The 21393-nt window shown below is 49.9% G+C and overlaps 1 long non-coding RNA gene across 1 annotated transcript in view; it reads right to left on the reverse strand.

Moving 5' to 3' along the window:
* The window catches only part of LOC141153676 (uncharacterized), a 101399-nt gene that overhangs the window by 73855 nt on the left and 6151 nt on the right, over positions 1-21393 (reverse strand). Inside the window, exon 2 of the long non-coding RNA XR_012247331.1 lies at positions 21084-21199. This is a non-coding gene — a long non-coding RNA (uncharacterized lncRNA). The remainder of the gene's footprint in view (positions 1-21083; positions 21200-21393) is intronic.

The following is a 21393-nucleotide window of genomic DNA, read 5'->3' on the forward strand; positions in this document are numbered from 1 at the left end:
GACGTGTGGTGCAGTTCAGGGTCTTACTGATGGTATAACACAGACCCTCCCGGGAGTACTGGTTAGCAGTAGGGGCCTGGTCAGTCTGTAAGCAAGTAGGATCTCCCCTGGCCAGGTGGAGTTGTAGGCCTCCCCAACTATCTGCACTCTTTCCTGGCTACCTTGCTCTATGCGGGTAGAAGTAGCCCACGTCCCTGAGTATACCGTGTGGTGCTCACCCATATGGCCGGTGACTTGGGGCCTTCCGTTAGCCTCCGCTTCACGATGGCGGTGCTGGTCCCTTGCTTGTGACCGTGCCTCCAGGCTTCTAAGGCCAGAGGACATGGAATCCCCTGCCGGTTGGATTTTGCTGCTGGACCAGGATGTCCCCACAGCTATCTAGCTTCCAGCCTCTGGCACTCACTCCTGCTCCTACAGAGCTCCTGTTGTAACTCTCCCTTTCCAGGCTCTGACTAACCTAATCTCGCCCCAGACCCAGTTTATTAGGGCAGATTCCTCCCCTCCCAGGTCTGGGTGGGCCATGTTTGCAATGCTTAGGGCTCCTGACCAGAGAAACCTCCCACTTGCTCTCAGACATAATATCTCTATTACTGTGGCAACCAGACCCCTGGGGTGCCACATTCCCCCCTAGTAAATTTTAGTACTCCGGGACTAAACACATTTTTTTTTTTAAAGAAACATAAATACAGGGTATAACAATAACACAATAACATATTTACAAGAAGCTTTAGTTCTTTAAAGGTCACGGCGTGTCCGCAACCGGGTGTCCATATCACCCAAGGTGAAGTTTTTGAAACAAGAGGGCGTCCATGTCACCCAAGGTGAAGCTTTAAGCGAAGTAGGGGACCTGTCCAAAGCAAACCCCTTGCGTTGGCCTTGGGCGTGGCTGCAAGGCTGGAGCTGGCTACTTTGGGCCGCAAGTAGGCCACGCCAGACAGGTTTTCTTTTCCGCGGCCATCTTCGCAAGAGGCACCAAGGTGCAACTATCTACAAGATTGTTCCGGTTATCCAGCGTCCATAACCTGTTAGTCCAAAGAAATCTGCAGGGTAACTCAGAAACATAATTAATAACAGGCAACAAACATAAACCATAAACAGTTAAACAGGTAAATTCACAGTGCATTAGTTTAGATTTTCCAGCGAGCGGGCATCTGACCTCTAGTGACTCTAGTGGACCTACGGAGCTCACTAACTGGTCCTGCACTACAGGGTGTAGAAGGTGTTATGGGTAAGCTGGGCAGCTGTCTGCGCACTCTTTGGCTCACTAGGGGCACGGCAGGCTCACTACTAGCAGAGGGTTGATCCTCCTGCGCTGCTGGTGTGGACTCTTCTGCCTCCTTGGCCGGCTGCTCTTCCAGCTCTACCTGGTCTTCTGTAGGCACTTGAGGGGCTGGCTGGAGAAAGGTGAGGACGGGCACCACGATGGCGTTGTTTACTTGTGTCCAGGACCGGGGAAAGTCTCCGAGAACGGTGCTGATCATTTCCTCCTTTTCCTGTACGGTTGAGGGTCTTCCTGATCTTCATCCGTGCTTTGCAACTTCTCGGGGCACTTTTTCAGGTGGTCTCTGGAGACAGTGGCTGTGGTCTCTCCTCCATCCTTGCTGATGACGTACACCTTTGGATTATTGTGGCTTGAGGGCAGTACGGTGTACGGGTCCTTTTCCCACTGGTCGTCCAACTTATGGAGCCGCCTTTTTCTTTTCAAGACCTGCTCTCCAGGTACCAGGGGAACAGCGGGAGCATGTTGGTTATAAGTCCTCTCCTGCCTTTCTCTTGATTGACAGAGACTTCGCTCGACGCTCTCCTGTACTTTCCGGTACTGCTGCTGCCGTTCTGTATCCCAGTCTGTCTCTGGCGATGTGTCCTCGGGTATCAGGACTCCCATATCCAGGTCAACAGGCAGCTTACCAGGTCTTGCTCGCATTAGGTAAGCCGAGGTACAGTTGGTGGAACCTACCGGGATGTGGTTATACAGGTCCACCAGATCGGGCAGTTTCTCAGGCCACAGACTGCGTTCTTCCAGGGGCAATGTTTTTAGCAGATCTATCACCACGTGGTTCATCTTCTCGCAGAGTCCATTGGTTTGCGGGTGATAGGGCGTTGTTCTTATCTTCTTGCAGCCATACAGGTTGCAGAACTCCTGGAAGACCTCCGCTTCGAAGGCTGGTCCTTGGTCCGTCAGCACTTGGTCCGAGTACCCGTGTGGGCGGCAGAAGTGCAGCTGGAAGGCTCTGGCTGCTGTCTGAGCCGTCAGGTCTTTGACAGGGACCACCACCAGGAACCGAGAGTAGTGATCCACGATGGTTAGGGCGTAGACATACCCGCTTCTGCTTGGAGCCAGTTTAACATGGTCCAGAGTGACCAGTTCCAGTGGCTGCCTGGTGATGATGGGCTGCAGGGGAGTCCTCTCGCTGGCACGGTCCCTTCTTCTTAGATTTCACGGGCCACAGTCTCTACACCACCTCTCAATGGCTCCTCTCATGCCTATCCAGTAAAACCGTTCACGCAGCAGGAACTCCAGCTTCTTCCATCCGAAGTGCCCTGCCCCATTGTGGTAGGCCTCCAGCACCATAGCTGCGTCCCGTCTCGGTACCACAACCTGCCAGATCAGTTCATGTGTCCGGGAATTGACCATTCTGCGGCACAACTTCTCCTTGTAGAGAAACAGTCTGCTCTTCTCCGTCCACAGTTGCTTGGTCTCTTCCGGAGCGTCTGGGTCCAGGCGGGCGTCAGCCTGGGTCAGCATCTCCTTCACCAGACGGACTGCGGGGTCACTGTCTTGCGTCTCCGCCCAGTTGTAGTGGGGTAAGGGGTTGAACGTAGCGGATCGCTGGCCCCTCACACGGTGGGAATACTGGGTAATCCCATGACGGTGAAACGCAGGGAGTTCGATCTCTTCCAATTCTTCTGGATCCTCCCCTTCGTCCGGTAGGTTTGGCATCCTGGACAGGGCGTTCGCGTTGGTATTGGAGCGTCCTGCCCGGTACTTGATCGTGAACTCAAAATCGGACTGGCGGGCCATCCATCTCTGCTCCAGGGCACCCAGTCTTGCAGTGTCCAGGTGTGTCAACGGGTTGTTGTCCGTGTACACGGTGAACCTGGAAGAGGCAAGGTAATGCTTGAAACGTTCGGTTACTGCCCACACCACTGCCAGGAACTCTAGCTTGAACGAGCTGTAATTCTCAGGGTTTCTTTCCGTGGGTCGCAGTTTTCGGCTGGCGTAAGCAATTACCCGTTCTCTTCCCTGCTGGATCTGGGACAGTACGGCTCCTAGCCCGATGTTGCTTGCGTCCGTGTAGAGGATAAAGGGCTGGCTGTAATCAGGGTACGCCAGGATTTCATCCCCCGTGAGGGCCATCTTCAGCTGGCGGAAGGACTCCTCTTCCAGCTTTTCCCATTTGAAGGGTGGCTTCTGATTTTTGGCCTTCCTGGACTGGCCTATCAGGAGGTCCTGTATAGGAGCTGCCTTCTTGGTAAAACCGGGAATGAATCTTCGGTAGTAGCTTACCAACCCGAGGAACTGCCGCACTTCCTTTATGCTGGATGGTCTTGGCCAGTCCTTGATCACAGTGATCTTGTCAGGGTCGGGGGCTACTCCGTCAGCACTCACCACGTGTCCCAGGTACTGTACCTTTGGCTTCAGTAAATGACACTTTGAGGGTTTTACTTTTAGGCCATAGTTCGCCAGGGCTTCAAACACTTTTGCCAGGTGTTCCAGATGGTCCTCATAGGTCTTGGAATAGACGATGACATCGTCCAGGTATAATAGGACCGTCTCGAAGTTCCGGTGTCCCAGACAGCATTCCATCAACCGTTGGAAGGTTCCTGGTGCGTTGCAGAGCCCGAACGGCATACAGTTAAATTCGCTGAGTCCCATCGGGGTGGTGAATGCGGTTTTCTCCTGGTCCGCCTCTGCTACAGGAACCTGTCAGTACCCGCTAGTGAGGTCCAAAGTAAAGAAGAAGTTAGCAGATTTTAATGCAGCTAAGGACTCTTCTATCCTTGGTAACGGGTACGCATCTTTGTGTGTGATACGGTTGACCTTCCTGTAGTCTACACACATTCTCATGGTGTTGTCTTTCTTTTTCACTAAGACTAGTGGAGCTGCCCAGGGGCTACAGCTGTCCCTGATTACCCCAGCCTCCTTCATGTCTTTTAGCATCCCCTTGGCGTGTTGATAGTGTGCAGGGGGTACGGGTCGGTATCTCTCCTTTATAGGAGGGTGGTCTCCCGTGGGGATGTGATGTTCTACCCCCTTTACTCGCCCGAAGTCTAGCGGGTGTTTACTAAACACTCTCTCGTACTCTTGAACCACCCGATAGACTCCCTGTTTTTGGTGTGAGGGAGTGGAGTCAGTACCCAAATGCAGTTGCTGACACCAGTCCTCCATTGGTTTCTTAGAGCCGTTACCTTCCTCTGGTTGAGATGGAGGCAAGGGTTCCATGGCCTGTACAGAGTTCTGGTTGATGGTGAACAATTTGGCTAACGTGGCATACCGGAGCAGGTATACTTCTCTCTCCCCGATATTGATGATGCGGATGGGCACCCTCCCATGGCGTACATTGACCACCCCCCGTGCTGTCAAAATGGTGGGCCTACTGTCTGAGTAGACGGGTTGTACCATTGCTTGGTAGTCTCTACCTCTTAGACCAATAGCTGCCCGGCACCAAATCATCATCTCACTTTTTGGGGGCATGGCAATAGGGAACGGGTCACACATTCTCACGCTACCTATCTCACCACCAGATAGTTCCACTTGTTGCCGCTTCATCAGTGCCCGGATCTCTTTTTGGAGGACACGCTGCTGGCTGGAACTGGTGTTCTTGGCAACCTGCTGCAAAATAAGAATCACCTCTGCAAGACAGTTTTCAATTACATTAGTACCTAGGGTTATTTTTGGGTGACTCTCGCGACGGTCAATGTCCACAATGATAAGTCCTTGTGCCCGCAGTTCAACTTTACCGACCTTGATGGTCACCTCTTTAAATCCTATCTGTGGCACGGGCTGACCATTGCTGGCAATAATGCTCAGGTCGTCATCTGGGTAGCGGGTTATGTCCGAGTCATTCCAGTACCGCTTGAAGAGCACGTACGGGATGGTGGTGACCTGTGACCCGGTGTCTAGTAGGGCACTCATAGGAATGCCATCCAGTACCACAGGCAAGACCGGACGTCCCCCTACGTATTTGTCCTTGAACTGTGCAAAGTCCAGGTCAGGGTCCTGTAAGGCCATTGCCCGCAACTGGGTTCGGTGGGCATTGCACAGTAGACCCTCAATAAATTGTTCGGTCAACAGCTTGTCTTTATTTCCCACGCTGTCAGGGTCTGCCTGCTTAATGGCTCTCAGGGCCTCTTGTAGGTTTAGAGCATAGTCTCTTATACTTTCATGTGCCCGTTGTTTGCACCCATAAAATCTGAGCTTTAATTTGGCTGAGGTGCGGGTGTCAAATGTGTCTTTCTGCCGGGCTAGTATCTCTCTGACAGTCCTCTTCTTCCCAGGTGACCAGGACTTTACCTCCCTTTGGGCTGCCCTGACTAACTGGGCCACCAGGATGCTCACTTTTTGCTCTTCCGTGAGGGGGTATACCTGGAAGAGGCTATCCAGTCTTTCCCTAAAGTCACTCAGGGTATGTGACTCCCCTGAGTACTGGGGTAGCCAGGTTGCCCCCGGGATATAGGGCATGGTGAAGGGCATAACCGCAGCAGCGGTTGCGCTGGCGGTGGCTGTGGAGCTCCCCTCGGTGTCCGACATCCTCCTTCCCCCCTAGTGGACCGTGGCCTACCTTGCGATGCTCTTCCTCCGTAGGCCGCGGCTCCGCAGTCGATCGTCGGGGTCGAGGACCTGGCGTCGCGCTCCGATGACGTCAGAGTTGCTCTTCCTCCCTTCCAGGACCTTACGCAGCGTCAGAGCGTGGGGCGGAGTTTCAGATCTCGCGCGCTTTCGGCGTCCAAGCCCCTCTTCTTCCCGCGCGGCGTCCTGAAGATGGCGTCCGAAGGCGGGAAGCAGCTGCGGATGGCGGGAAGAAGGCAGAAGACGGCGGGAAAGGATCCAAGATGGCGTCTGATGGCGTGAAACGACTCCGGACGGCGGGAAACGTCACCACAGGTAAGTATAAAAGTCTTTTTTCAGGCACGCAGTACCCGGTGGTTGCGGGCATGAAATCCTGCCGACTACGCCAAAGTTGACGCGCCCCCTGGGCCTGTGCTGTGCAGGGGATACCCAGAGCCGGATCGCTGGGGGTTGTAGTCTCAGTGTGGCGGTGACCCGGTCCGTGCCCAGGGCGGTCAAACCAGTGGCAGTCTTAATGTAATAACAATGTCCGACTACGCCACCCGTGGATTGCGGTCAGTGGGGACAGCCGCTGCGCTGCAGACCGCTGAGGCTGATGTAATTTGCGCAGCAGAGTATGGAATAACTCCCCACGGGAGAAGTATTGCCTCAGGGCAGCTAATGTGAGATGATGGGAGTGATGGTGTGAGCGTCCCGATAGTAATGGTGCTGGTGCGGCGATGAAACACAGAGACGTGTGGTGCAGTTCAGGGTCTTTACTGACGGTATAACACAGACCCTCCCGGGAGTACTGGTTAGCAGTAGGGGCCTGGTCAGTCTGTAAGCAAGTAGGATCTCCCTTGGCCAGGTGGAGTTGTAGGCCTCCCCAACTATCTGCACTCTTTCCTGGCTACCTTGCTCTATGCGGGTAGAAGTAGCCCACGTTCCTGAGTATACCGTGTGGTGCTCACCCGTATGGCCGGTGACTTGGGGCCTTCCGTTAGCCTCCACTTCACGATGGCGGTGCTGGTCCCTTGCTTGTGACCGTGCCTCCAGGCTTCTAAGGCCAGAGGACATGGAATCCCCTGCCGGTTGGATTCTGCTGCTGGACCTGGATGTCCCCACAGCCTCGGACTCCGTGTCCGGGTTTAGTGTCTTCAGCCAAGGCGAGCAATCTAGCTTCCAGCCTCTGGCACTCATTCCTGCTCCTACAGAGCTCCTGTTGTAACTCTCCCCTTCCAGGCTCTGACTAACCTAATCCCGCCCCAGACCCAGTTTATAAGGGCAGATTCCTCCCCTCCCAGGTCTGGGTGGGCCGTGTTGCATGCTTAGGGCTCCTGACCAGAGAAACCTCCCACTTGCTCTCAGACATAATATCTCTATTACTGTGGCAACCAGACCCCTGGGGTGCCACATAAACATGAGCCATATATGAGGGAGTCGGAATCGTGGAGTCGGAGTCGGTGTCATGGAAATTGAGGAGTCGGAGGTTTGGCTTACCAACTCCACAGTCCTGGGACCAACAAAATTGTGATAAACTCCAAGCACTGATTAGGCAAGAACAGGTTGCCATCAGTAAGGATTTGGCCCAGAAGCTGATGTCCAATAAGCCATGATGAACTGCTGAAGTCTTGAAAGGGTCAATATTTTAAATGATACATTCGAATACATTTTTGATGTATTTGTTAATAAAAGTTTGAAAACCTATTAAATGCTTATAATTGGGAATGAGTATAATAACTTCAGAACTCATTGAAACATCTGACTAAAAGATCTAAAAGCACCGAAGCAGCAAATTTTGTGACAACCAAACTTTGTGTTGATCTTAACATTTTTGGCCACGACTATACATACTGTTAGGACTCCACTCTGTATCAAACTCGAAAGGTCATCATATCACTTGGTATAACGGGCTAGCAGCTTTCTCTTCTGCTTCTCTTAATTGAGACCATTGGGAAAAGTGTAAGAAGAGCCATGGCAAGTATTCAAATTGAATATAAGGATTTTATATGACGACAGCTGGAAGAGTGAATCAGAGCTGATTCTTAACAGTGTGTTACATTTCCTCCAAAGTTTTAGACAAGATCTGGAGAACCCCTTTAATTTTCATGCACTGTTCCATATTAAAAACTGTTTAAAATAGCCTAAATACTGCATTTTTACTGCTGGCCTTTTTTTGAATGTTTTCTGCAGGTGCCCGACCGAAATATGAAATAAAAATCTTTCCTGAATATTGAGTTTAAAAAATGATGCACCAACAAGAGACAAAAAACACAGTGTCAAAAAAGTGATAAAAATGCATGCAAAAAAAAAAACACTCAAAAACGCAATGAAAACAATGAAAATATACATGTAACCTAATTTACCTAATAGGTGCTGAAATGGTGCAGAAAATCTGCAACATCAAAAACTCACTAAAAGCTCATCATGGCAATGTAGCCTTAGAATATATTAACAGAGAATTTTTTTCACATGCATTTTTCTGGCTGAATAATCCATATCCAAAAACTGTTAAAAGTACAAGTCCCGCAGTGAGCAGCTCTGGAGCTCAGCTCAGGAGCGGTGTCCTGTCAGTCACTTAGCGCGGCTCCAGAGCGGCTCATTCTCCCCGGTGTCAGCGGTCAGAGGATTACAGCAGGGCACACTTCGGTGAGTATAAGGATTTTATTATTTTATTCTTATTTTTACACATGGACACTGCGGGAGCAGACTACTACTACCCTCATCATTGTCCATGCTGGTGCTGATCACTGTGCCGGCAAGGAACCATGATGGGAACAGCGCTAACTGTACCGCTGATTCCCAGGTGCCGGCACGTGTCACACGGATGTCATCCGTGTGGGACGTTTTGTGGAGCATGCATCCGCAAAAAAAACGGACATGTCAGCGTGTGGAGCACACAGACACACGGTCCGTGGAACCACACTGACATGTGCACAGACAGATTCATTTGAATGTGTCAGTATCTCCAGTACGTGTGGAAACTGTCACCACATGTATTGGAAACGTGTGAAAGAGCCCTTAGTCTTTGCTGCATTTTTGGATCTCCAAAACCCTCCTGAAAAACTCAAAATACTTGGAATTTCTTCTTAGTTTCTGCTCCAAAACTCAGCAAAAGACTCTGTGAAATAAGTTTAAAAATTCTTGAAAAATTCTTTCTATAGAAAATCCACATGCTGTTGATATGAGTTGAGATTTTTTTTTCCTGAGCAGGTTTTTAAAAACGCATGGTGGAAAAAAAGTGCACATCACTTCCTTGAAGAGGATCCTGAGAGAAACCTCTCAAAAGCAGGCACCGTACGGCTGCAAAAAAACACTTCAGGAGGAAAACTCTTCCAAAACTATTCAGTAAAAGAAAAACTCTTCCAAAACATTAGAATTTCCTGAAACAGTTTTTGCTTAAAAGACTCATGTTTTAACTCCTCAAAAAACTTAGTGTGAACATAAACATTTTAACATGATGTTTTTTTCCAGGCATTTTTGGAGCTGGATCTCTCCAAAAGACCCCTGAAAAAATCGCTCAGAAAACACTTGAAAGTTTTCTCCTATTCACCTCTATGCTAAACCCACTATGCTGTTCATATGCCAAGTGGCTAAAAGCAGGGAGTGGACCCTTTTTCAGGATTTTATGCTATGAAGACACGCCATACTTTACTATAGAAGTCAATGGGAAGGCTAAAAACTGCCCTGAATACATCAGAGGGTCTTTTTAAGAGTTTTGTAAGCACATTTGCCTTAAAAAATAGCATTGTATTCATTGCTTAATGTATGTAAAAAACAAACGAAAGTTGCCTCCAAAAAAAACACTGCAAAAACAGTCTATAAAAAACACCAAAGAAAAAGGTTAAGGCTATGTGCCCACGATGCAGAAATGCTCAGGATTTTTTCCTGAGCGTTTCTGCATCTCCCTGGCAGAAAAAAACGCATGCGGATTGTACATGTGGATTGTACATGCGTTTTCCTGCCAGGGACATGCGGAAATGGAGCGTTATTCACCGACATTTCCGCATGCGGATTGACAAGCGCTTTCCAAGCGATTAGCATCACTTGGAAAGTGCTTGTGACAACTAGGTCACACTATATAAATCCATGCACATGGCATGGATTTATATAGTGTGACCCGAGAGAGTGGTTAAAAATAAAAAAATAAATGAATACTTACCCTCCGATGGCCCCTGGTGTCCTTACATTCTGTTCTCCCTTGCCGACAGCGGTGGATTGAAAGACCTGACGACGTTAGCGTCGCGTGACCCGTCACATGACTATGACGTCAGTGCAGATCCTTCAATCCACTGGGAAGCAAGGAGGAGCGCAGCGTGGGCCGCCGGAAGGTAAATATACATTTATTTTTTATTTTATTCTTTTTTTACAGATTTTTTAATGGTACCTGGGTGTGGATGAGACTCTCCTCTCCTCTAAACCTGGGTACCATCCGCACATTAGAACGCGCCAATAGCGCAAGTACAAATGCAGCCTTACGGAATTGGCGCGTTCTAATGCAAGTCAATGGCGGCGAAAACGCAGCGCTTCCGCAAAATAATTGGTAGTGCTGCGTTTTTTTCCGCAATGATAATCCGCAGCGGAAATTTCCGCAGCATGTGCATAGCACATGCGGATTATCATTGGGGGACATGGCAGACCTTCTACCATGCGTTTTTAATGCGTTTCCGCAGCGTTTCCGCAGCTGCAAAAACGCTGCAGAAACGCATTTAAAACGCATCGTGGGCACACAGCCTTAGAAAACATTAACAAAAGTATTAAAAAATATGTTGGTGTTTCCGGGAGCAGTTTTTTCTTGAAAATTCATTCTCTTTTACTGCCTGAAAAAAACATTGTGTTAACATTCCCCAATGCCTCTTTAGTAGAGATGAACGAACTTGTCTGGAAAACGTTTGCCAATCTCAAAGTCGAAACGAACATTGCACATTCGGATCACTGAGCATTTTCCTCAAAATCGGCAAAATTCAGTAAATGATCGAGTTTCCACTAATGCTTTTGTTAGGACTTTGGCTCGGATAGTGGTGATGTATGATGAGTGTGGGGGTGGCGTGTTTGATGAGGAAAGGGGGTGGGGATAGTTCAGAGGAGCGGCAGGCTGTTTTTTTTTTATTAACTTAATGTGTGGAGATTCCGGCAGCCAATCAGGGAGCAGAAACCATCCACAATGTCCAGACACAAGAGCTTGTGTCACTGGCTGCCGAAGTCACATGTCCCTCTCCATATAAAGAGCGGACATGTTGTTTTGGCACCATTTTGTGAATGTAACAGCGCAGAGAGGCTGCTCCTGCTACAGGATAGTGAGATAGTTATCTAGGCGCTTGATTGTCAGTCAGTTAGTTTACATAAATAGGATCCTGTGTGAAACTGACCATCCAGCAGATCAATCCTTTGCACTAATTGTGTGGTCCAGACACCAGGCCACATTCCAGCATATACATCTTGTGTGCTAATATGTGTACTCCAGCCAGGGGTCCACATTTCAGAATCTAAATTTTTTGCTAATAGCGCAGTCCAGAAACCAGGGACATTCTAAAATTTCTACTATGGGTCAATTGATCAGTCAACTACCTGTGTTGCTATCCTTACATTTTTCTACCAATAGTAGTCTACGAATCTGATATTTGTGCCACCTGAGTGTGGCTGAGCAGAAAAGCTGTTTGAGCTGTTGTATGAGGTATCAGGGTAAATTCAAAGCTGTAAATGCTGGCCCAGACCCTGATTCCTCATGAATGGCCCATGGCTGACTGCTGCTGTGCCATTATAAAGTTTCTACTGTGGGTCAATTGATGCCACTTTTGCTGGTGTCTGCCCCTAATTTTTGGAAATATTTGGTCTCCAAGTTGGGTCTCCCTTGTAGCGGGTCCGGGAGGCGGAACCTCTGAGCTACTATACAAGGGGGCGGCCCTTGTAAGGGAGCGGGTGGCAGTCTCTGGGTGAACGGACAGGGAGTTACGGCAAGTGATCAGGGCAGTCTCTGGGTAAGGGGTAGGTACGACCTGTGATGGCAGAGCCTCCGGGTAGGCTAGCAGGCAGATGGTAGATGTGTGCTCCCAGGTGAGCAAGCGAGAGTCTCTGAGATAGCTGGTGGTCACAGCACGTGACAACGGAGCCTCCGGGCTGGCAAGCAGGCAGATAACGGAGAAGCGCTCCCAGGTGAGCGGGCAAGCTGGTCCATAGACAGACTGACCGGAGTAGTAAGGCAGACCGTCGGACCTCAGGCAAGCAGGCAGGTAGCTGATATGCGCTCCCAGGTGAGCGGGCAGGCTGGTCCTTTAGACAGATTGACAGGAGTAGTAAGGCAGACCGTCGGACCTCAGACTGGCAGACAGGTAACAAGTATTCAGGCAGGAATCAGGCAGGTAACTGGCAGGTAACTAGCAGGAAACTGGCAGGTAACTGGCAACGGGACCTGAGGGCTGAAGCACAGGTGAGACACAGGTGCAAACAACATTGCTCGGGCACCTCCATTTTGGAGGAGGTGCCTTATATATGATGAAGTCCTCCGGCCATTGGCCGGGGACTTTTTAGGGCGGCGCGCGCGGCCCCTTTAAGAGGAGGGGAGCGCGCGCGCGCCCTAAGCACAGGGGCCGGGAAGGAGCGCGCGCTGAGAGCAGAGCAGGAGGAGGACGCCGGGACGGAGCGCGCGCTGACAGCAGAGCGGGGGGAAGATGCCGGGCACGGAGCAGAGCGGTGAGGGGAGCAGCGTCCCTGCCTAGCAGAGGGCAGGGACGCCGGCACTACAGTACCCCCCCCCTTTAGGCCCCCCCTTTTTTAGGCCAGACAGAAATTTAGCTAGGATGAGAGGGGCATGGATGTTCTCCCGGGGCTCCCACGTTCTCTCCTCAGGACCAAACCCCTTCCAATCTACCAGGAAAAAGGTCTTTCCTCTTACCCTTTTGGTGGCAAGAATGTTCTCTACCTCAAACTCGTCCTCAGCAGAAACCGGAGCAGGAGGCGTACCTGTAGACTTGGAAAAAGAGTTAAGCACCACAGGTTTGAGGAGAGACACATGGAAGGAGTTAGGGATCCGTAAGTTGGCCGGGAGTTTCAATTTATAGGCCACCGGGTTGATCTGACTGATGACCTCCAGTGGGCCGATGAACCGAGGCCCTAACTTATAGGAAGGGATCTTGAGCCGGACATATTTGGACGAGAGCCAGACTTTATCCCCAGGGCGGAATTGAGGAGGGTCCAGACGTTTTTTGTCAGCGTGTCTTTTCATACGCTCGGATGACAGAAGGAGTGCGGACCGGGTACTCTCCCATATGGAGGAAAATTTGTTAACAAGAGATTCCGCAGCCGGATTGTCCGCCGAGGTGGAGACGGGAAACGGGATCCGAGGATGCTGACCGTAGACTACAAAAAACGGGGATTTGGAGGAAGACTCGCTCTCGTGATTGTTGTACGAGAATTCGGCCCATGGCAGGAGATCCACCCAGTCAGAATGGTGGGCATTAACGAAGTGCCGAAGGTAACTGGTCAGGTTCTGATTGATCCGCTCCACTTGACCATTAGACTGTGGGTGGTAAGCGGAGGAGAAGTCCAGGGTGACGTCCAGCAATTTACAAGTGGCTCTCCAGAAACGGGAAGTGAACTGTACCCCACGATCCGACACGATGTGACGGGGCAGGCCATGAAGACGGAAGATGTGGCGGATAAAGTCTTTAGCCAGCTCGGGTGCAGACGGAAGACCTGGCAGTGGAATGAAGTGAGCCATCTTGGAGAAGCGGTCAGCGACCACCCAAATGACCGTACAACCGGCAGAGACGGGCAGATCAGTAATGAAGTCCATCGCTATATGCTGCCAGGGGGCAGCAGGTACTGGCAGAGGTAGGAGGCGGCCGGCCGGCAGGTGTCTCGGAACTTTGTTGCGGGCGCAGGACACACAGGCAGAAACAAAGTCTATTACATCCTTGTGCAGGTTAGGCCACCAGTAGTGCCGGGTAATAAGCTGGAGGGTCTTTTTCTGACCGGCGTGGCCAGCTAGTTTAGACGAATGACCCCAGTGTAGGATCTTCTCCCGATCAGGTACTGGTACGAACGTCTTACCAGGAGGAAGACGATTTAGACTCACGGGAGCCACCTGCATTACTCTGGCGGGATCGATGATATGTTTCGGATCCTCCTCGAGATCAGACACCAGAAAGGACCGAGACAAGGCGTCCGCCTTGACGTTTTTGTCAGCCGGGCGAAAATGAAGGACAAAATCAAAACGAGCAAAAAACAAGGACCACCGGGCTTGGCGCGGGTTAAGTCTCTGGGCATGCTGGAGGTAAGCCAAGTTCTTGTGGTCAGTGTAAATTATTACCGGGTGAAGAGCCCCCTCGAGCAGGTAACGCCACTCCTCCAATGCCAGTTTGATGGCCAATAACTCTCGGTCTCCTATGGAATAGTTGCGCTCAGAGGAGGAGAAGAGTTTAGAGAAGAAGCCACAAGTTACCATCCTCCCGGAAGATGATTTTTGAGTAAGTACCGCTCCGGCTCCAGAGGAGGAGGCGTCAACTTCCAGGAAGAACTGCTTGTTGCCATCTGGGCGATGCAGCACCGGGGCGGAAGAGAAGGCCTGTTTAAGGGAAAGAAAGGCCTCCTCTGCTTCGGGTGGCCACTCTTTGGGATTAGTACCTTTACGGGTGAGCGCAGAAATTGGGGCCGTCCGGGAAGAGAAGTGTGGTATGAAGAGGCGGTAGTAGTTGGCGAAGCCCAGGAATCGCTGAATGGCCTTCAACCCCTCCGGTCGGGGCCATTTCTCGATGGCAGACAGTTTCTCAGGATCCATTTGTAGGCCGGTCTGAGAGATAATGTAGCCCAGAAACGGAAGCGAGGTCTGCTCAAAGAGGCACTTCTCAAATTTAGCGTAGAGATGGTTCTGCCTTAGCCTGAGCAGGACCTGACGAACGTCCCTCCGGTGAGTCTGGAGATCCGGAGAGAAGACCAAGATGTCGTCCAGGTACACCACTACGCAGGAGTAGAGAAGGTCCCGGAAGATGTCATTGACCAACTCTTGAAAGACGGCAGGAGCGTTACAGAGACCAAAGGGCATTACCAGGTATTCATAGTGGCCGTCCCGGGTGTTGAATGCCGTCTTCCATTCATCCCCCTGACGAATACGAACCAGGTTGTACGCCCCACGAAGGTCCAGTTTGGTGAAGATCCTAGCCCCCCTCAGACGATCAAAATTCTGGAATGAGCGGAAGGGGGTACTTATTCTTCACCGTGATCAGGTTTAGGCCTCTATAGTCTATACAGGGACGGAGAGAGCCGTCCTTCTTTTTGACGAAAAAGAAGCCTGCTCCCGCCGGGGAGGTAGATTTCCGGATGAATCCTCTGGCCAGATTCTCCTCAATATATTCGGACATTGACCGGGTCTCAGCAGCGGATAAAGGATAGATACGCCCACGGGGAGGAGTAGTACCGGGTAGCAGATCGATGGGACAGTCGTATGGTCTATGTGGTGGTAATGTCTCTGCCTCCTTTTTATTAAAGACATCTGCATAAGACCAATAAGGAATCGGAAGTCCAGGTAGATTAGCTGGGGTAGGAGAGGGACGGACGGGATGGACGGGAACCAGGCAGGTTTTATGACAGTCTTGTCCCCAGCGAAGGACCTCTCCGGTTTGCCAGTCTAGCACGGGTGCATGTCTCTGGAGCCAGGGCAGACCTAGCAAGAGGGCGTGAGAGAGTCCAGGCAGAACATGAAAGGAGATACTTTCAGAATGCAGCATTCCCACCTGCAGGGTAATGGATTCGGTGATGAGTTGAATGGGGCGAGGTAAGAGGCCCCCATCCACGGCAGCGACAGACAAGGGTACAGCCAGAGGTTTGGTGGGGATGCGGTATTTCTCAACCAGGGACTGTGAAATAAGGTTCCCGGCTGCTCCAGAGTCAAGTTGGGCTAGTTCGAAATAACGGTTCTCCCCGTAGATGATCGAAACTGACAACAGCAGGGATGGAGAGGATTTATTCTTGTCTAGGTGGACCTCTCTGAGCGAACCTAGACACACGCGTTTCCCGACCTCTCCGGGCAGGCACGGATCCGGTGCTCCTTACTGCCACAGTAGAAGCAGCTCCCCTCGGCACAGCGTGAGTCCTGACGGGTTTTGACCATCTTGGTCAGGTCGACCTGCATAGGCTCAGGAGAGTGTACCTGGGGAGAGATGGAGGGAATGACGGGTTTCTGGAAAGTAGGAGCTAAACGTGGAATCCTTCTCTCACGGGTGACCTCTTTGGCACGCTCCTGGAACCGTAGGTCAATCCGGGTGGCAAGGGTTATTAGATCATCGAGAGAGGTAGGAATGTCCCGACCAGCAAGTTCATCTTTAATACGACCGGACAGACCCTCCCAGAAGACGGATACCAGAGCGTCGTTATCCCAAGCCAGCTCCGAGGCAAGGGTGCGGAACCGTATGGCATATTGGCCCACGGTGAGACCCTCCTGACGGAGGCGTAGCAGAGAGGATGCGGATGAGGTCTTCCGTCCGGGTTCGTCGAAGACTTTCCGGAAAGCCGAGAGAAAAGCAGGCAAGTTGGACACCAGGGGGTCTCCTCTCTCCCATAGAGGATTTAGCCAGGCCAGGGCCTCCCCGGTGAGATGGGACATGATAAAGGCAATTTTGGCCCGGTCGGAATTAAACTGATGGGACAAAAGTTCAAAGTGCAGGGTGCACTGATTTATGAAGCCCCGAGCCTGGACGGAGTCGCCTCCGAAGCGAGGAGGTGCAGACAGCCGGGGACCGGGATAGGTTACCATGGTATTAGTGGGTAGCGGAGCTGCCGGGTTGCGAGTCATGGTACTGGCAGTGGCTGCAGGTGGTGCAGTCAGAGTGTCCAGGCGAGTATTGACATTCCGCAGGTGACCCAGGATGGACTCCTGTTGGGACCTTTGACGGGACAGTTCATGACACAGGTCCGTGAGCGAGGGAGCTTGGGTGCCACCGGGTTCCATGGCCCGAGCAAACTGTAGCGGGTCCGGGAGGCGGAACCTCTGAGCTACTATACAAGGGGGCGGCCCTTGTAAGGGAGCGGGTGGCAGTCTCTGGGTGAACGGACAGGGAGTTACGGCAAGTGATCAGGGCAGTCTCTGGGTAAGGGGTAGGTACGACCTGTGATGGCAGAGCCTCCGGGTAGGCTAGCAGGCAGATGGTAGATGTGTGCTCCCAGGTGAGCAAGCGAGAGTCTCTGGAATAGCAGGTGGTCACGGCACGTGACGGCGGAACCTCCGGGCTGGCAGGCAGGTAGGTAACGGAGAAGCGCTCCCAGGGGAGCGGGCAAGAGTCTCTGGAATAGCTGGTGGTCACCGCACGTGACAACGGGACCTCCGGGCTGGCAAGCAGGCAGGTAACGGAGATGCGCTCCCAGGTGAGCGGGCAAGAGTCTCTGAGATAGCTGGTGGTCACAGCACGTGACAACGGAGCCTCCGGGCTGGCAAGCAGGCAGATAACGGAGAAGCGCTCCCAGGTGAGCGGGCAAGCTGGTCCATAGACAGACTGACCGGAGTAGTAAGGCAGACCGTCGGACCTCAGGCAAGCAGGCAGGTAGCGGATATGCGCTCCCAGGTGAGCGGGCAGGCTGGTCCTTTAGACAGACTGACAGGAGTAGTAAGGCAGACCGTCGGACCTCAGACTGGCAGACAGGTAACAAGTATTCAGGCAGGAATCAGGCAGGTAACTGGCAGGTAACTAGCAGGAAACTGGCAGGTAACTGGCAACGGGACCTGAGGGCTGAAGCACAGGTGAGACACAGGTGCAAACAACATTGCTCGGGCACCTCCATTTTGGAGGAGGTGCCTTATATATGATGAAGTCCTCCGGCCATTGGCCGGGGACTTTTTAGGGCGGCGCGCGCGGCCCCTTTAAGAGGAGGGGAGCGCGCGCGCGCCCTAAGCACAGGGGCCGGGAAGGAGCGCGCGCTGAGAGCAGAGCAGGAGGAGGACGCCGGGACGGAGCGCGCGCTGACAGCAGAGCGGGGGGAAGATGCCGGGCACGGAGCAGAGCGGTGAGGGGAGCAGCGTCCCTGCCTAGCAGAGGGCAGGGACGCCGGCACTACATCCCTCATGTGTGTTGCCTGACTTTGCAGGGCTCCTCTCAGAACACCAGGTCTATACCTGTCACATCCACCTGTTACTGATTAATGTTTAAGCTAGAAATGCTGGTCCAAGTCCTGCCCCATGCTGCGCCATTATACTATTTGTACTCTTGGTCAATTGATGTCACTTTTCCTGGTTTCTGCCCCTAATTTGAGCTATTTTGGCAGCTTTTGGGCCCCAGAAGGTGTTGTCTATGCGTTTGGTTTTGCCTCCCATTGAATTCCATGAGGTTCGGATATGTTCGACGAACTGTTCGGTGAACATTGAGACATTCCCCAATCCGAACCGAACCTTGAAAGGTTCGCTCATCTCTACTCTTTAGATGTCACTTATTTTTCATGCACGCAAAAAATGGTCCGCGTTTCATCAGCGCTTGGTAAGTGTTGGTAAAGTGCTGTGGAATATGTTGGCGCTATAAAAATAAAAATTATTCTTATTATGTGTGTTGGTTTTTACCATCAGTGTTTCATTAGTGATTTTCACATATGAAATCAACTAAAAAGCTCCTGCTATCCATACAATGTTAATCACAGACAGCACACCAATAGATTTCTATGGGTGATTCTGATCAGTGATTTTTGCATGAAGACACGGTCGGCAAAAAAACACAAACATGTGAATGGGTCCATAGATTATAATGAGTACGTATTGTATCTGCGAAAACCATGGATACTACACAGATGTGAAAAATGGATCACTGAATGAGGCTTTAGGGTATCTTTATATTTTCTGCATCTAATACAATCCTATGGGAAAAATCTGCGCATAAAACTCAGTGTACCTGCAAAAGCAATAGACATGTTGAGGATTTTAAACATGAAATGCAGGTCAGCTTACGCTGCAGAAAAAAAAGCACAGTAGGCGGGAGTTTTCTATAAATAATGTTTACTCTTCTGGAACTATAAGGTGCTGTGTTTTTTGTGCAGAGTAAATACACAGCGTCAAAACTCACCAAAAACTCACCGTGGGAACTTAACCCGAAGGCATTAGGTAGTGATAAATGCAGGTGCACCCATCTTTTTTCATGGAAAGAAATGGCCTATTTGTGGACTGTTGGCTTTGCCCTATCCGTAGGATAGGGCATCAATGTAAAAGTAGTGGACAGCCCCGTTAATAAAGTATTGCTAAGTCAATATTTTGGTTTTGTATAATTGCATCACTTTAATATTTACATCCTTCTTGAAAAATAACATCTATTGATAAAGTTATATATGGAAAAAAAAAATCTTTATAACAGGTTTTCTAAAGTTACGCTCTCACTACTAAGTATTACAGGAAACATATAACCTATAAGGGAACCCAAACTAATATATGACCCCATAGAATCCCTATCTACAGGGTGGGCCATTTATATGGATGCACCTAAATTAAATGGGAATGGTTGGTGATATCAACTTCCTGTTTGTGGCACATTAGTATATGGGAGGGGGAAAACTTTTCCAGATGGGTGGTGACCATGGCGGCCATTTTGAAGTTGGCCATTTTGGATCCAACTTTATTTTTTTCAATGGGAAGAGGGTCATGCGACACATCAAACTTATTGAGAATTTCAAAAGAAAAACAATGGTGTGCTTGGTTTTAACGTAACTTTATTCTTTCATGAGTTTTTTACAAGTTTATGACCACTTATAAAATGTGTTCAAAGTGTGTTCTGATAGCAACACCGCAGAAGAAATGCTAGCACAGGCTTCCAGTATCCGTTGTTTCAGATGCTGCACATCTCGTATCTTCACAGCATAGACAATTTCCTTCAGATGACCCCAAAGATAAAATTCTAAGGGGGTCAGATCGGGAGACCATGGTGGCCTTGACGACCAATCCACTTTCCAGGAAACGGTTCATGTAGGAATGCTCAGACCTGACACCCATTATGTGGTGGTGCACCATTTTGTTGGAAAAACTCAGGGAACGTGCCATCTTCAGTGCATAAAGAGGGCAACACATCATCATGTAGCAATTTCAGATATCCAGTGTCATTGAGGTTTCCATTGATGAAGAATGGCCCCACTATGTTTGTGCCCCATATACCACACCATACCATCAAGATACGAGATGTGCAGCATCTGAAACAACGGATACTGGAAGCCTGTGCTAGCATTTCTTCTGCGGTGTCGCTATCAGTGTGTTAAGAGTGGGACAAGAGGGTTGCATTGACAACCCAACACAATGGGAAGCACTTTGAACACATTTTATAAGTGGTCATAAACTTGTAAGAAACTCATGAAAGAATAAAGTTACGTTAAAACCAAGCACACCATTGTTTTTCTTATGAAATTCTCAATAAGTTTGATGTGTCACATGATCACATGACCCTCTTCCCACTGAAAAAAATAAAGTTGGATCCAAAATGGCCGACTTCAAAATGGCCACCATGGTCACCACCCATCTGGAAAAGTTTTCCCCCTCCCATATACTAATGTGCCATAAACAGGAAGTTGATATCACCAACCATTCTCATTTAATTTAGGTGCATCCATATAAATTTCCCACCCTGTAGATAGCATAACCATAAAAAAAGAGAAAAAGAATAGTGAAAAAATTCAAAAAGTTGCAAATACTGCTGATAATTCTAAATAGGAAAATTAGTCAATGCAGGCAACCACCAACAAGAGATTCAAGAAATGCCAGTAAAGTTTATTAAATATGAATTACAAAATCTTGACACAGTACAAAATACTCAAGGGGTAATGAGTGGGAGAGATACGGCTAAAAGAAACAGGGTATGATGGAAGAAACACCTGTGCAGAGACCTACATCCCTTGCATGGAATCCGTGTATGGAAATATATTTGATAAGCCTAACGGTATAAACACAACCCACCATAAAGCACTACAAAATACAAGTATCAATGATATATACCAGCATTATGGGCAGCTAAGACATAGAGTACTACTGTGTTTATGAGCCATGATTATCAGGCAAATGGAGCCTATAAATATGTTTATCCAGCCGATATGGGTATGCCCGCATGCAGGTCCTAATTATGCTCCGCATGTGACAGCATGCACAATGGGCATAAAAAGTGCTCATTGCATAACGTGCAGGTACTAAGATATATAACTATCATAGGGGCTCCAAATGGTGAACCTATGATCCAGTTTAGACAGCACAACGTAATGAGTCAGCGCAGTAGCAGATTAATCATATAAATATCAGTTGGGCATCCGGCACTATATCTGAAACATTGTTGTGCAATAGTTATGCAAGGAAAATATCAGAGTATCCATTTACCTTGAGTCATAGCGCAGGTGCTTGGAGCGTGGGAATAGATGCAAGGGATGCGCAGATCCTCGACGCGTGTTTCATCAGAAGGGGCTTCGTCAGGAGTAGTAGTACAGTAGTAGTGCCTGTAGTACAGGAAACAGCTTGCTATTGTCTAAAAATAATCAATGATACACTACCACTCCACCACATCGCTATTCTGTTGACTAACTGGTCTCCATGCTTTCTCTTTTGTTGGGTACAAACTTGTGACAGGTGCAGCCAATCACTGGCTGCAGCAATGAATAACACATCAGTCACTGACTGTCTGCAATGGTTA

Source organism: Phyllobates terribilis, unplaced genomic scaffold (genome assembly GCF_046119375.1).
Source record: "Phyllobates terribilis strain yellow unplaced genomic scaffold, ASM4611937v1 Scaffold_1__5_contigs__length_1240528914, whole genome shotgun sequence".
NCBI classification, from domain to species: Eukaryota; Metazoa; Chordata; class Amphibia; order Anura; family Dendrobatidae; genus Phyllobates; species Phyllobates terribilis.